This window comes from Chlorocebus sabaeus, chromosome 14 (assembly GCF_047675955.1).
Source record: "Chlorocebus sabaeus isolate Y175 chromosome 14, mChlSab1.0.hap1, whole genome shotgun sequence".
Lineage (NCBI taxonomy): Eukaryota > Metazoa > Chordata > Mammalia > Primates > Cercopithecidae > Chlorocebus > Chlorocebus sabaeus.
The window spans coordinates 109,266,350-109,280,894 of record NC_132917.1 but is presented as its reverse complement, the minus strand read 5'-3'; the positions used below and the strand labels follow the sequence as shown (position 1 = coordinate 109,280,894).

Here is a 14,545-nt window from a genome sequence, read left to right as displayed (position 1 = left end):
GGAATAGGGAAGACAGTGTAATAAAAGCTAATTTTGAAATGAAGAATTTGAAAGATTTTCAATAGCAATAGCTCTAGGAAGTCACCCTGGAAATGTTTTTAAAGATGTTCAATAGCAATAGCTCTAGGAAGAGTCACCGTGGAGTTGTTTCTTGAGTATTGGTCTCCTAGCTGTATCTTCCGACTTTCATTTTTAAGTTTTGCTGTGAGTTGAGGATGTGTGGGAATAGCCATCCCCAGGTGTTGGGTAGAAGTGGCCCTGCAGGGGGTGTGCATGTGCCCCGAGGCCTGAGGCACTGTTTCAGCCTAGCTTGCAATATGGGTACTCTTGTCAGTGGCTGGAGTAAGAGTACCAGCCTGGCAGGCTGGGGGAGCCCCGGGGTGGTCTGGGCACTGTCCTCCCTGCCTGCAGGATGGCAGCTGGAGGAGCTTGAAGGCTACCTGCCTCGTGGCTGTCAGCGCAGCAGCCCCTCCTGGCCCTGGAGCAATCTTTGGGTCCATAAGTCTCTGCGCCGGGACTTGCCTCCTGGGACCTCCGCCACTGTCCTGAGGGCCCTGGTGCCACTTTCCCAGTGGGACCCAAGCCTCAGGCAACTGCAACCCCAGATTCAGTTGCTTTCCCTGCCGTCTCATTGCAGCACGAGTGCTCATCTCACTCAATGTAGAGCCTCAGGTTCCTTCAAGATCCCCAGAGATGGAATCTCCCAATTTAACAAGATAGTTGGTGACAAGATTTGAGCGACACTGATTTAACTCAGCTTCCAGAGTTTAAGTTCCCAAGACACAGTCCTGCTCCTTCCCTGGCCTCATCCTGTGTGGCTGGTGTGGATGCGGGGTTTCTGGAGGGTGCGGCTGAGGCAGGTCAGCAGCAGGGGGACGGCTCATTATTGATCGCTCAATGCCTTGAGGATAACTAGAATTAATGACCTTTATAGGGCTGTAGTTTTGGAGTATGTATATGTGCGTGTGTGTGTGTGTATATATGTGTATATATGTGTGTGTATATATATATATATTTAAACGAGGTGGACACGGTTATCACTGCATTTTTCTGACATGAAACTTGGAGAGCAGAGGGTTTAGGAAACTCCTGAAGCCACACTGTCAGCGGGACCCGGGCGGTCTGGCCTTAGAACTCACGCTGGTCGCCCCTCCCTGCCACATTGTGGGGTTTTTCCTGCTTCTGGGCAGCATTTGATAGCTTGTGAAACAAGACCAAGACTTACTATGAGTGGATATGCCATTATCTGAGATCCAGAACGTTTCCTGGACCTGGCGTTGCCGATGTCACGTAAGGGAAGGTAAAAACATTTTCATTGTGGTCACTGGGGCTCCTGAAATGGTATTTTTCCCAGTGAAAGTTTACTCATAAAAATCTTTTAACTCAATACTATGTGAACAGGAAGAAATGTGTTGGGCTCTAGTTAAATGTCTCAGAGCCACAGAAGTAAATGAGGGCAGCTTCCGAGCACAGCCTCCCGGAGGAGGCCAAGGACGTTTGTCTGGAGGGTTTGCCATGAAGCAGGACTTGGGCAGGGCTGGTCTGCCTAGGGAGGCCTGTGCCATGAGGTAGGTTAGTTGAAGTAGTTGAGGGGTGGTGGCGTGAGGTCGGTGGTCCCCGAGGAAGCCCCTAGCAAGGCTGGTTTCCGTGGGATGGAAAACTGCCGTTCAGTGGCTTTAATCCTGGCTTCACGGGTCTGATATACAATCCTGCACTTGGATACTTGGATCCCAGCCAGGTCAGATGGCCCTGAAAGGACATTCGGACTGTGACGGCTGCACCCATTCTCAGCATCTGTAGGGTCTCCTATGTATGCATGTGTTTCCATTTTCTTTCAGCACAATTTCTCCCAGCGAAGTCGTGAGAAATAGAAGGAAAGGTGGAATGAAGATGTGATTGAGGAAAGTGTGGTGTGGTCTTCGACCTTATTTTGCTTTGGTTGGTGCTCAAGAACTCCACCTGACCTCAGAGCTGAGCGTTTCTGCCAGGAAGTCCTGCCTTTTATCCTGCCTGGAGGCCTGTTGAGACACTCCAAGAAGCTTCATTAACAAATTGCCTTTTCCTTTTACAGCAGTTGGATATATTTGCAGTAAAACAAAGGAATAACCCCCCAATATGGTGATGAAATGCGTTTAAGTATAGATAACATTCAGTCTTGAAGGGCCTGGGATTTTAATCATCTTTGGGTCATGTAACAAGTGGTGTCGGTGATTAAAATCTCCTGACAGCTTTGTTCTGCCACGTTCCTCAGTTTTGAATGATGATCTTCCTGGTTGTACCTTGGAGGGGCGTTTGTGTCAGTAGAGAGCAGAGTGGTGGTTCCCAGAGGCTGGGAAAGGACAGAGGTGAGGCCCCTGAAGGACGCTGGTCTTCCTGGTTTAGGGATTTGGGGCTCAGTCACCTTCCTGGGTCCGTGTAAATTATACCCAGGATCATTTTCACTCGCCCTACTTTAGTTGAGCATTGGAGCTTCAGGATATGTGTGCCCACGTCACCTGGGCCGTGATCCTGGAGTTGGGTGAGACTGATTCCCAGGTTTATAGAATTACTCTGGGATTATTGAAAACAGAAGCACTTGAGGCATTCATAATGCTATTTCCTGAACATAATTTATGTTCAGTTCTTCAGAAACATTTATCTGAGGAAGCATCTATAACTTTTATTTTCTGCCACTCAGTGCTAGAAAGAATTGTGCAACACTCAAGTGAGTGGCATTATTCCTCTCCCTCCACCATGCAAGCAAGATTAAAGGTACCTCTGGCTCCCCTCAATCTTCTCATCTGCGGGGCGCCTGGCGTGGCAGTGTGCTGCCTTCCGTCTTCCTTTTGGGGAGAATTAGTTGTGTTTGTGTGTACTGCTCAGCTCAGCGCAGTTGTGTGGGTGAGGAGCTTGGATGCTAGGTGACCCTCCCAGGCCTGCCTCCCACCTCCCTAGGCCTTGTTCTAAACTGACAGATAAACAATGTGTTTTGGAAGAGGGCAGCAGCAGGGCAGGAGAGAGTTTGTTCAGACTTTCTCCTTGCACTGACGTTTGAACCTTCATCCAGCTTGGGCACTTCTACAGAGCTGCGTTTGTGTGTTGCAAACCATTCCCTCCCAGTAACTGTGCTTTCAGAGGTTTGGAAATGTGACTTAACTCATCTTCAATTTAAAGCATACTATTAAATTTTAGTGTTGAAACTGATGTATTTTATGGCCTTTATTTGATTTCTCTTGATTTTTTTTTTTCCCCATATGAGACACAGCATCTTAAGGGAGACAGCCTGGTGTTGGCCGCCTTTCCTAAGGATGGAAGTGAATTCTGAAAGCCCTTTATGTAGGCAGTGAAATAATCAGGGAATCGTTATTATAGCTATGCCTGTCCATGTAAAGCGAGCACGACTCATAAGCAGAAAAAAGTGCAGCCCGGGGGCAAGGTGAGCCCTAATGCTGCCTGTGCCTCGCCTCCCTGCCATGAGGAACGGAAGTGCAAGCGCAGGTGGTTGAGTTAGCCTCCAAGCCCAGCCTGCGCCCCCCTCACATCCCTCTGCATCTGCAGAGGCACAGGCCGTGCTGCCACCCCTCGCTCAGTGCCAGGGCTGATGCGTCAGGAACGGGGGGTACTGTCCGCCCCTTGCTCAGTGCCAGGGATGATCTGTCAGGATCCCTCGTGCTCATCTGGTCCTCATGTCTTCATCACCAGCCTCCTGCTGGTAATGGGCTTGTTATTACCTTGGTATGGGTAATAACATACCCATACCAACGTATGTAATAACAGACCCATACCAACGTATGTAATAACATACCCATACCAAGGTGTTGTGGGGCGGTGCTCAGTCCTCCGAGGGAATCGGCCCTTAGCCGATTCATATTCAACAGGATTGGGAAATGGGTTCTTGTTCCCTGTCCTGGATCCCAGGAAGCCCTTGCCCTGGACCCTGTCATGCCCGGGGTCTTCCTGAGAAACGCTGGTGCCACTGGAGCACAGCCCGACCCCCTCCAGTTTCTCCGCTTTGTAACTGCACTTGTGTTTAGCAGGTCTTCCAGGACTTAGACGCTGCTTGGTGTGAGCCAGGTTTTGTGTGGAAAGGGGACAGATCCGAGCCGGCAACCAACCAGCCCAGAACCATCTTTTACGCTTCCAGATTCTGTGTCCAAAAACTCACCCGTGGACATTGAGGGTGATGCATTTCTGCTCCAAGACATCTGTGGACTCAGCTGGAGGGATGGAAAGGATGTGGAGCCTCTTCACTCCTGGCCTGGGCTTGGACCTGCTGTGCAGCCTCTCAGTGGCATCAGGGACCCCTTGTGTCACAGTGGCCTCGGGTTGGTGGCACTGCCCCAGGAAGTCCCAGGCTTCATGATGTCCAGGCTCCCCTGGCATGGTGGCCTCAGGTCGGTGGCACTGCTCTGACGGACGTCCCAGGCTTCATGATAGTAGGGCCTGCTTGTGTAATGGCAGCCTCTGGATGGTGGCACTGCCCCAGGGTGTCCCAGGCCCCAAGGCCAGTGTTCCGTCCAGCGAAGGGAAGTTGTACTGTAAGGTCTAGTCTCAGAAGATGCGTGGGGTCCTATCCTTCAGAGCGGTCCTGCACTCACCACAAATCAAGCCAGGGGAGGCCCTGCCAGAATTTGCAGCTGTGTTTCAGGTTGTTCCACAAGGCCTCTTTTATTTTGGGCTGGTCAGGTATATAATTCTTATTCTCTGGTTTTTTTGAGACAGGCAAAAAAAAAAACCTTTTTGTTGCCCAGGCAGTGGTGTGAGCATAGCTTACTACAGCCTCAACCTCCCAGGCTCAAGTGATCCTCCTGCCTCAGTCTCCTGAGTAGCCAGGACTCACAGGCACATGTTCCACATGTTCCACATGTCCTCATGCCTGACTTATTTTTGTATTTTTTGTAGAGATGGAGTTTTACAATGTTGCCCAGGTTGGACTCAAACTCCTGGACTTAAGCAGTCCAGCTGCCTCAGCCTCCCAAAGTACTGAGATCACAGGCATGAGCCACCGTGCCTGGCCAAGTGTGTTTCTAATTTCAAAATTAAGAGGACCCAGAGTCAGTTAATTACGTCTCTACTGGAACATGCTGCTTATAGTACATTAGGAAAAATCATCCAGAACTTGGAAAAGGGGCTGGACAGACACAGCCTTTCGAGGTTGTCTGATGAACCCCTGGGGTCTTTAACCATCTGGAGGGATGTACCATGTCAGACTCACTGTTGTCAACCAGCTGAAGCCCAGGTTTCATGAGGTTATGTGTCAACTTGTAGTCCTTTCTCTGGCAGAGATGCGAGTGACTTCTGCTCAGTGAGAGGCTCATCTCAGGGACTTCATGGCCTGAGGGACGGCAGCCTGTTTGAGCTGATCGAGCCATCTCGCGCTACCCTTCTTTTCTGAAACGCCTATGAGTTTCACACTTTAAAGACGAGTTCTCACACGGTCTTTAAAGCGGCTTCATGCCCGCGCTCCTTGGTAATGATTGAATGCTTTTTATGACCCCTTGTCCCCTTTCTTTGGGGTGTTCCAGTCTCAGTTCTCATGATGTGTTCTGCTTCTCCTGTGAGTCTTCCAGGCATGATGCTCTCCCCTTGGCGAGGCGGCGTCCATGGCACACCGAGGAGGTGTGCTCCTGTCCCCCGTGAGCTTTCCAGGTGCCCTTGTCTCCCCTCCAGGGGGACAGGAGGAACCTTTCAAACCCTTCTTAAACTTGATTTCATGTCTTTGTTTTAACAGATTTCTTTGCATCTTCTCCCTTATCCAGAAGTGAGGGTGTGAACGCTGAGTTATTCACGGGAGTCAAGAAACCACACGCAGCCCAAAGTGACGTTTGTTTCCCTGAAATGATTTGTGTGTGTTCACCTTAAAATGCAACTCAGTAAAACAGGTGTGTTTTGAGGAATGACTTTAAATTACTCAGGTAAAAATGTGACAGTTAAATTTCATCATCTGTGCGGGTGTCCACAACCCCCTTCTGTGATTGCTTGTGAGTTTGTGACTTGTGGTTATTTTTGAAGAAAGAATCTGTTGCTGAGGACTTCGAAGGGTGTGCTGGGATTGTGTAGGGTGGACATCGGGGGCTTCAGTGTGTGGCTTCCTTGAAGAGGTTCAAATTCAGGCTGAGCGTCCCTACTCCAAAATGCTCCGAAACCTGAAACATTCCGAGCTTCCTTGTGACGCTCGAAGGAGATGCTCTTCGGAGCACTTTGGATTTCAGGCTGGGGATGCTCAACTGGAAAGTGAAATATTGCAAGACCCTTCTGGCCCCAGGAGCTTGGATGAGGACATGTGGCCTGTGCCGGGCATCCGTGGCGTGCGAGGCAGCCTGGGCTCGCTGAACTGGTTTTTGTAGGAGCCACAGAAGGGAAGGAGGGTCAAAGTGTCCACGCCTGGCTCCTGAGAAGGCTGGACCAGAAGGAGGTGGGCGCAGAGGGCAGCAGCGGAGTCCCCAGCGTCCGGGGCTCCTGTCCCTGGTGGAGTTGAGAGCCTCCTCTAGTTGTGGCCTCTGCCCTGTCAGCAGCCACTGAGGCCTGAAGGGAGAGGGGGCTGAGGAGAGGAGGAAGGATAGGCCTACTTTTGGAGAGGGCCAGCATCAGCCTGTGCTAGCCTCGTGTGTTACTCCTGCATCCAGGGTGCATGGCCGTGCCTCGTGGTGTAGCGGTTCCCGGGATGCACAGCGCTTTTGTCTGCAGTAACGGCTTTTTCTCCGACCCTTGGAGGCAAGTTACTTTTTTCCCCAGTGAAAAGAGGTAGAAAATCTTATAGAAATGCATTTGCTCTAATGTCTATTTTCCGATAAGACATGGTCGCTTAGGCTAAATCTTTGGGAGGTCAAGGCAGGAGGATCACTTGAGGCCAAGGGGTTCAAGACCAGCCTGGACAACATAGCAAGACCCCATCTGTATTACAGAAAAGTTAGCTGAGTGTGGTGGTGCGTGCCTGTGGTCCCTGCTACTCTGGAGGCTGAGGTGGGAAGATCACTTAAGGCTACAGTGAACTGCGATTGCTCCACTGTACTCCAATCTTGGCAACAGAGCCAAGACCCAGTCTCAGAAAGAAAAGTAAAAAAAAAAAAAAAAAAATTCAGAAATGTCATTTTCTTTTTAAATCATCCCAAAAGAAAAATCAGTTTTTTTCTAAGAATGTAAAGGGAAACTGATACGATTCTTTCCTTGCATTATTTCTCCTTTTCAAATATTTACAGTAGTCCATCCACATCATCTCTCACCTCATTACAAAGCAGCAGGTGTCTTTGAGGTTAGTGGTGTTTCTCTGTGTCGCACCTTGGAGAACAGCGAGCATGAAACCTCTTACCACGATCATGCACACCGTTTGTAGTCCCAATTAAAATCCTCTCCAGAGACGCCTGTGCTGCTTATTATAGCAGAACTTTGGTTGTGCTGAAATGTACATTCAGCTAATGGTTTTAAGTTCATATCTGAGATGATGCTGTATAATTCCTGAAGCGTATGGGATCAGTAATGATTGAAGATAATTCTGGCTGATGTCATTTAGAGGATATTTTTCACTTCAAGTTAAAGCTTCCTTCGCCATAGTCATTTTGGGATTCATTTAACTATGTGCTTTATTTCATAGTTCAAATTTTCATTAGTCATTTCATAACATAGGATTTTGAAAGCAGATTTGGCAAAATGTTTCTAACAAAATGTTTGCTTATGACGTCCCAAGGAACAACACTCAGAATTGCTGGTAACTGTGGTACATTTTAAGACTGATGATAGAAGTCACTTGAACGGTAAGGGCTGCTTTGTGAGGCAGATGGGGTTTGAACCCTGACCCTCCTGATACACCAGTCCTGACCCTGGCCGCCTCTCCTCTCCACTGGGAGATGAGAAGGGTGCTAGCATCCTCCTCACAAGCTGTCCTGAGAGCCCTGGACTAAGGACTGGTGTTCCTCTTGCAGGTGGCGCAGATCTGGGGGCTTGACGATATACACACTGCAGGCTGCCAGTGTCGGGGTAATCCAGTGTTATTCATAAAGGTGGGATTTGCTTTGCTCCCCTGCAGACCAGGTGCGGTGCTGCTGTTGTAGCAGGTGTGTGGATCCTCTTGGGTGGTCCTCAGGTGGAGAAAGAGTCACCGATTCGGATTCCCAGTGTTAGATGTGAGGGGACCATGGACCTCATGTGTTCAGAGGGGAGGAGTAAAAAGTTTTGCTTGTAATTCCAGGACTGTCTATTCCAGGAATGCCAAACCACTGGCTTTCACCTGACGCTGTCGTAGGTGACACGGTATGGAAATGAGGACTCATGTTGCCCATACCTGAGCCCAGTACCCATCTCCCTCCAGGGCCGTGGCCGAGCCCTCCTCATTTCTTTGGGTTGCCAGCCTGGGGATCTGTAAGCCCAGTGACGTCTCCGGTCTCGGCCTCCCTTCCCGTGGGGACAGGAGGTGGCTTCAGGAGACTGGTGATGAATGCCTGAATGAAGCCGACTTGGGACTGCAGTTCTGTCTAAGGGCCTCCCCGGGTGTTAGATGTCAGTAAATGACACCTGTGTGTGGATCTCATGTGATGAGAGAAACAGTGGGGGAAACCAAAGCTTGTGGAGTCTGCAGGTTCTCGACTTGGGGGTGTGTGCACCTGTGTACTTGGTGAGGGGTGTGATGTCTGGAATGAGTGTGCAGGTGTGTCACGTTTGTGCGTGTGTGGTGAGTGTATTTAGCAGGTGTGGCTGCAGTGAGCATGTTCATGTGTGTTGTATGTATTTGAGGGTGTGTGTGGAGTGTGTACACGCATCATATTTGGTGAGTGTATTTGAGGGTGTGTATGGAGTGCATACATGCGTTTGCGTGTATAGTATTGGGTGAAGGGATGGCCTGTGTGGAGTAAGCATGCACACGTGGGGTTTCTACGTGGTCCTCCCCTGAGCCTGCTCCTGGGCCCTGCTGTCCTGGCAGCTTTACAGTTTGGTGCGTCTTTGATTCCGGAAGATTCTGGAAACAAATTCTGAAGCTGTGATCATAAACTTGCAGCCCTGGAGGACGCTGGCTCGTGGAGCCGGCACGAGAGTCTCTGTGCTGGCCTCTCCCTGGGCTGGGCTCCTCCGTCCACAGAAGAGCATGTCTGATGATTGAGCTGTGCGGGTCTGTGGCTCCCCAGCCTCGAATCAGCCCTCGGTTCTGGTCCCGCCTCTGTTTTTCTTGCTGATGGGCTCCGGGAAGTAGTGCCTGGGATGGCGTGTTCACCCTGGGGTTGCTTCGCCAGCTGCCCAGGTGCTGGCTGCCTGAGCCCTGCTGCCATCCTGGGTGGACGGGGCTGTCGCGGGGGCATCCCTGAGCACCTGCGGGAAGGCAAGTTTAGGAAGTGCCAGAGGTGAGGGGCTTCCTCCCACACGTGATTTTCTGGAAAGTTCTGGGCCTCATATTTTTCCCTAAGGGAAGTTAGAAACTGAGTTTCTCTTTAGGGGAACGTCTTTGCAGCGTCTGTTGTTAGAATGTTCTCCAGGTGTGGAATACCCGGGGCCGTGTGTGTTTGGGAACCTCCGTGTCCTGAGCGAGTTCAGTAGGGGATGGAGAGAGGCCTCCCTCCTGTCAGCTTGGCCTCTGTTTCCAGCTTGTTGAGGGTTGATGGATGCTGGTATCCCAGGGAGAGTTAAACACTGGGTTGTGTGGGATGGGAACGTTTGCTGTGACAAGGTCAGTGGGAAAGCGTCTAAGCAAACGTTGCTGTTCTCTGGGCTCCTCGGGGTCGAGCTTGTTTTGTGGGGTTGAGGGAAAGCTACCCTTGTTCCTGTTCCTCACCATTTGAAAAGTGTCCAGGACACGTTCTTCTGGAGAGGGGATGCACGTGAGTGGGGGTCAGGTCGTAAGCTCCGAGGTTATTTGGGACCTGTCAACTGATTTCCTGAACACACAGGTGTTTGGTAAAGGTGTTCCTGATTAGCTGAAACATGTCAACAGGACGTGATAGCTGGTGGTTGTTCAAAGACTATCACAATTTTCCTGTTACTCTTTAAATGCCTGTTGAATAAGGGAAGATTCGCATATTTTTCTTTTCCTGTCTGCGTACTTGATATTTTGTTTTTTGTTTTTTATGTGGGTGTGCAGCTAACAGGAATTAGAAGCAGCCTCAGCCCTGGGGAGACTTCAGGACCGCCTCAGTCAGTGCTGAAGGGAGGCAGGGATTTGGGGGCTACCTCCTCCACAGGACGGACACCAAGGGCCAGAGGTCAGTAATCTCAGTGAGGTCACAAAGACGGGCACACCCAGCACCCTGGCCCATGTGCCTCTCCTTCACCTTTGTCTCTGCTCAAAGCTGCTCTCCTGGGTCATCACGGGCGATCTCTAGGCGCGTGCTTGGTTCTTGCAGAAGTGGTGTCTGGCTGTGGTCAGTGTGGGCCCTCAGGACTTCCATGTTTTTGGCTCACATCAATATTGGGCAGTGGTGTATGTTTGTTTTGGAGTGGTAGATCGGGTGGATTTTGGCTTTGCCAACTCATTTAATGCCTGTTCTCCTAGGCGCGGGGACCCTTTCGTAAGCCGCATATTCTCCTGGGTTCTGGGACCCTATCATAAGCCGCGTATTCTCCTAGGCGCTGGGACCCTCTGGTAAGCCGCATGTTCTCCTAGGTTCTGGGACTCTATCATAAGCTGTGTGTGCTCCTAGGCGCTGGAACCCTATCGTAAACTGCATGTGAGGGATCTCGGAGGTGCTCCTTATGATGATCCAATGCCTGACCTGAGGTGGAACAGTTGCAATTCAAAACCACCCCCCAGAAAAATGGTCTTCCATGAAACCCATCCCTGGTGCCAAAAAGGCTAGGCAACAGCTGGCCTACCAGGTGCTAAGATGTCAGTAGATTTTTGGACTTGGGCCTCAGTTGAAGAGGATTAGATTTTGAAAGGTGGGGATTCAAGGCTTCTAAAGGGCATGTTTTCATCTCCAGTGGGGCCTGGGCAGAACTGGGTAGAACTGACCCAGAAGCTGACAACTAGTCAGGCTGGCTCACTGCCTGTGTCCTGTGTGTGCAGCCTTGCTGTTTATTCAATTGTCTGGTGTTGTGGTTTCAGAGTAGTGGAACCCATTACTTCAAGGCTGACCTTATTTAACTTTATCAAAAAGACATGAAAATCATTTATTAAAAATCTTCCAGATACCTGTATCCTTTCTTTTCCCAGAGGCTTTTAAGTATTGCAACTTAAAAATCTTCAAAAATAACTTTAAAGGAAAACCTCTAAGTACATTTTTGATGAGCACCCTTGACAGCTTTAATATGTGAAGTAAATTCCCTTGACTTTTGTATTCCTAGAAACTCGTTCATGTTTGCAGAAGACTTCGTATTTTCTCAACAGTGGCCACTGTTCAGTGACCATCATACCTGCCGTGTCTCATTTAGAAAGTTAGATGTGGATGTATTAACTTTTCAGACGCATAAACACATGGGCTGTTTGTTTTTGGTTTTGATTTTTTTGGGTTTTTTCCCCCCAGCTGAATTCAAGAAAGGGAAACAAGGAGACAGAGTACCCGAAAGCGTCTAAGTGGCTGGCTGGGGGATCCTACTATGGTGTTGGATTGTGTTCTGCCAGACATCGCTCCTCGAAAAGCTGACCCTGAAAGGGCTGGCATTGCCCTCACCCTGGGACATTCATCTGTCTCACCAGAAAATTGAAGAATCTGCCAGAGCACTGTGAGTCAAATTCAGTCAGAACTCGATTAACTAAGAGGCTTTGTCTCAAAGGCCAAAACATGAGGACACATTTTTAATTTTTAAGGAGTGCTTTATCGTGAGTCAGTCCTGATGTGTACTGCATTAGGAAACCTTTCAACTTCCACGGTCAGGCCGAGAACTCTGAGGGAAAGTGGTTGTGCCCTTCCCACTGATTTTTGTTACTAGCTTTATTCATTTCCTTAAAACCCTTTTTGTATGAGTTCTATTATAGTTTGAAAAAAAATTCACTTAGGTAGAACTGGAAGAGTTTCCGAAGTATTAATACTCATGACCCGTTCTGGGTCTCGGTATATGTGTACTCTATAAATGTACATGTGTGTATGTGGTGTATGCATACTACGTGTATTTCCACTGTGCATGTATTTACAACGTATAGGTATGTACACTATATTTGTGTCGTGTACACGTGAATGCTGTAGGCATGCATGTACATGTGTATATGTGTGTATCTATGGTCACTATGGTTATATGCACACTACTTGTACACTTATCTCTTCTGCATGTGTACCTACATGCATGTATTTAATGCCATATACATACCTTTGTACGTACACCATGTGGGTATGTGCACATTATTTCTGCAGATGTATATATACATATGTGCACACAAGCATGCATGTACACTATGCACCCTGAATAAACTTCTGGATATGTACACACTAATACATACACATGCTGCATATGTATGTACAGTGTTGCATATATGTATACGCTTTATACGTTAGTGTACTGATGTACGTTGTATACATGTGCATATGTGTACACTGCGCATGTGTATGCATGCTGTAGTGCACCTACGTACATTGGATAAGAGTGTATGCTATACGCACGTGTATACATATAGCAAATAGCATACCTGTGTACATATGGATGTGAATGTGTATGCCATATGCATGTACATACAGGTTATAGTATACCTGTGCACGCTGTATGCATATAGATGGGTGTACGTACTATGCATGCACATATGTGTTAGCTTACCTATGTACATTTGCTATATGGATGTGTGTATGCTCTATGCTTTTACACACGTAGTGAACTTGTTTGTACACTGTATTTGGATGTGTGTACACTCTATGCATGTATACAACATGGATCTGGATGTGTGTGCACTCTGTACGCATGTAGTGCACTTATGTACACCCTACGTATTTGGATGTGTGTACGCTCTACGCAGGTACATATGTTACAGTGTACCATAAATTTACACTATGTGGATGTAAATATGTGTGTGCTCTATGGCACCAGGAATAGGGCTCCCGCAGGGATCCAAGAACACACCATCTCGCTGGCACCGGAGAGTGTAGGATGAAAACAGTTGTTTGTTGCAACCTAGTTGAAATTTGGCAGGTTACTATATCCTTTGCAACGATTTAGGAACAGTCACTTGATTGATGTGTGTGTTCCTGAAATCACAAACAACTCTGTGAGGTGTGTCTCATCCCAAGACGAGAAAGGGAACCGAAACAACAATGACTCGGTCACTTAAGTGAGGTAGAACTAACATAGCAGCTGTCTAGCTTTCTGTATTATAACTTTGTCAGCAGCTCAATGAGAAATCGGCACTCATCAGGAAATGTGTCCACTTTCTACTGTTCTTTATTCGTGGCGTATTTCCTGCCTCGTGTTATTCCTCACGATGTAGCAAAATCCCTCCTAGAGTTGTGAATATAAACAGTTCATGACAAATGTAGTATTTTCTTTGTTAACATTGAAAACGATATGTAAGTTCATCTTCAGATACTGTTTGGAAGGATGAGAAAGAAGATATTTAGGACAAAAGAATAGAGAGCTTTCAAGTAAACAGGGAAAATAAGGACTTTGTGCAAAATATTTCCAAATTTGGAATTTGAGAACACTAAATCTCACATCTAAGATCATAGGTAGTTTTTTGGGGGGGTTTTAAAATTAGTACTTGGTTTTCCATGCCTTTGGGAATTTCAGTCCTGATGGAGGATTGCAAGAATAATCTGATTTTTCAGAACAGAAGGACAGTCTGTCTCAAAGGTAAATTCCAGGTTCTACCATAGAGAAATAGAAATTGCTGTCAACTTTCTGTAAGGTTCTTCAGTTCTTTCCTCTTCTGTGGTTAAAAAACCATCTCTGGGTTTAGTCTCAGCCAAGTTCCTCTTATTAGGCTGCCTTACATTTTGCACAGCTGTTGAGAGTCTTCATCATTCGTAGTTAACTCGTCAAAAGCAAAACTTTGTACTAGTTAGATCTGAGCACCTTGAAGGCAGGGCTTTGTTTTATATTTTTAATAAGCAGCAGGGTGATGGCAGGACTGAGGCCCTTCATCCCATCATGCGTTCCTCAGAGCTTTCAGAGTTCTCACTGCGTGCTGAGTGTGGTGTTGGCTGTGTAGCGTTTAAATAGGAATATGAGGCTCTGCGACTTGGGACGCTCTTACCACCTTCATAGAGAGCTTGGTGACAGCTTAGCATGACAGCTTGCACACCTGTTGTGTATACTTTATTACGGCCCCACAGAAAGGGTATTGATTTAAACGTGACTAATTTCTCGTGTTTATTTTTGCCTTTATTCCTAGTTACAGTCCCGATACTTTTTCTTCCTTTAAAATCTTGCTAATCGCTGGTGAATTAGTGATAAGCTATATTTATGTGTTCTCTAAATCTAGCGATTTAATTGGAGGTCATTATTCTTGTACCATGTGTCAGTGCTATGTCAGGATGGTTCAGTTTTACGTTGTCAAAGGATTAACTAGAGCAGGATGCAGTCTTACTGGAACTTGCTCATTTATGAAATATAGGCACTTTATTTTTTGTTATACTCGAGGTGTGCTCAAATGTAAACATTTTGAGCCATGTTAGAAGGATATACAAGATTGTAATGAAGAAATCAACAACTTGATCAAGTACCA

The 14,545-nt window shown here is 47.7% G+C and overlaps 1 long non-coding RNA gene across 6 annotated transcripts in view; it reads left to right on the top strand.

The window, feature by feature from the left end:
• Positions 1–14,545, top strand: part of LOC140713385 (uncharacterized) — a 130,339-nt gene that overhangs the window by 63,884 nt on the left and 51,910 nt on the right. For 2 of the 6 annotated variants that reach the window (XR_012095468.1, XR_012095464.1), the window contains one exon: positions 1,839–2,246. The exons of 3 other annotated variants lie outside the window; for them this stretch is intronic. This is a non-coding gene — a long non-coding RNA (uncharacterized lncRNA). Of the gene's footprint in view, positions 1–1,838; positions 2,247–10,453; positions 10,544–11,423; positions 11,906–14,545 lie in introns of those variants that run through there. One more of the 6 variants, XR_012095467.1, reaches the window with a different exon arrangement.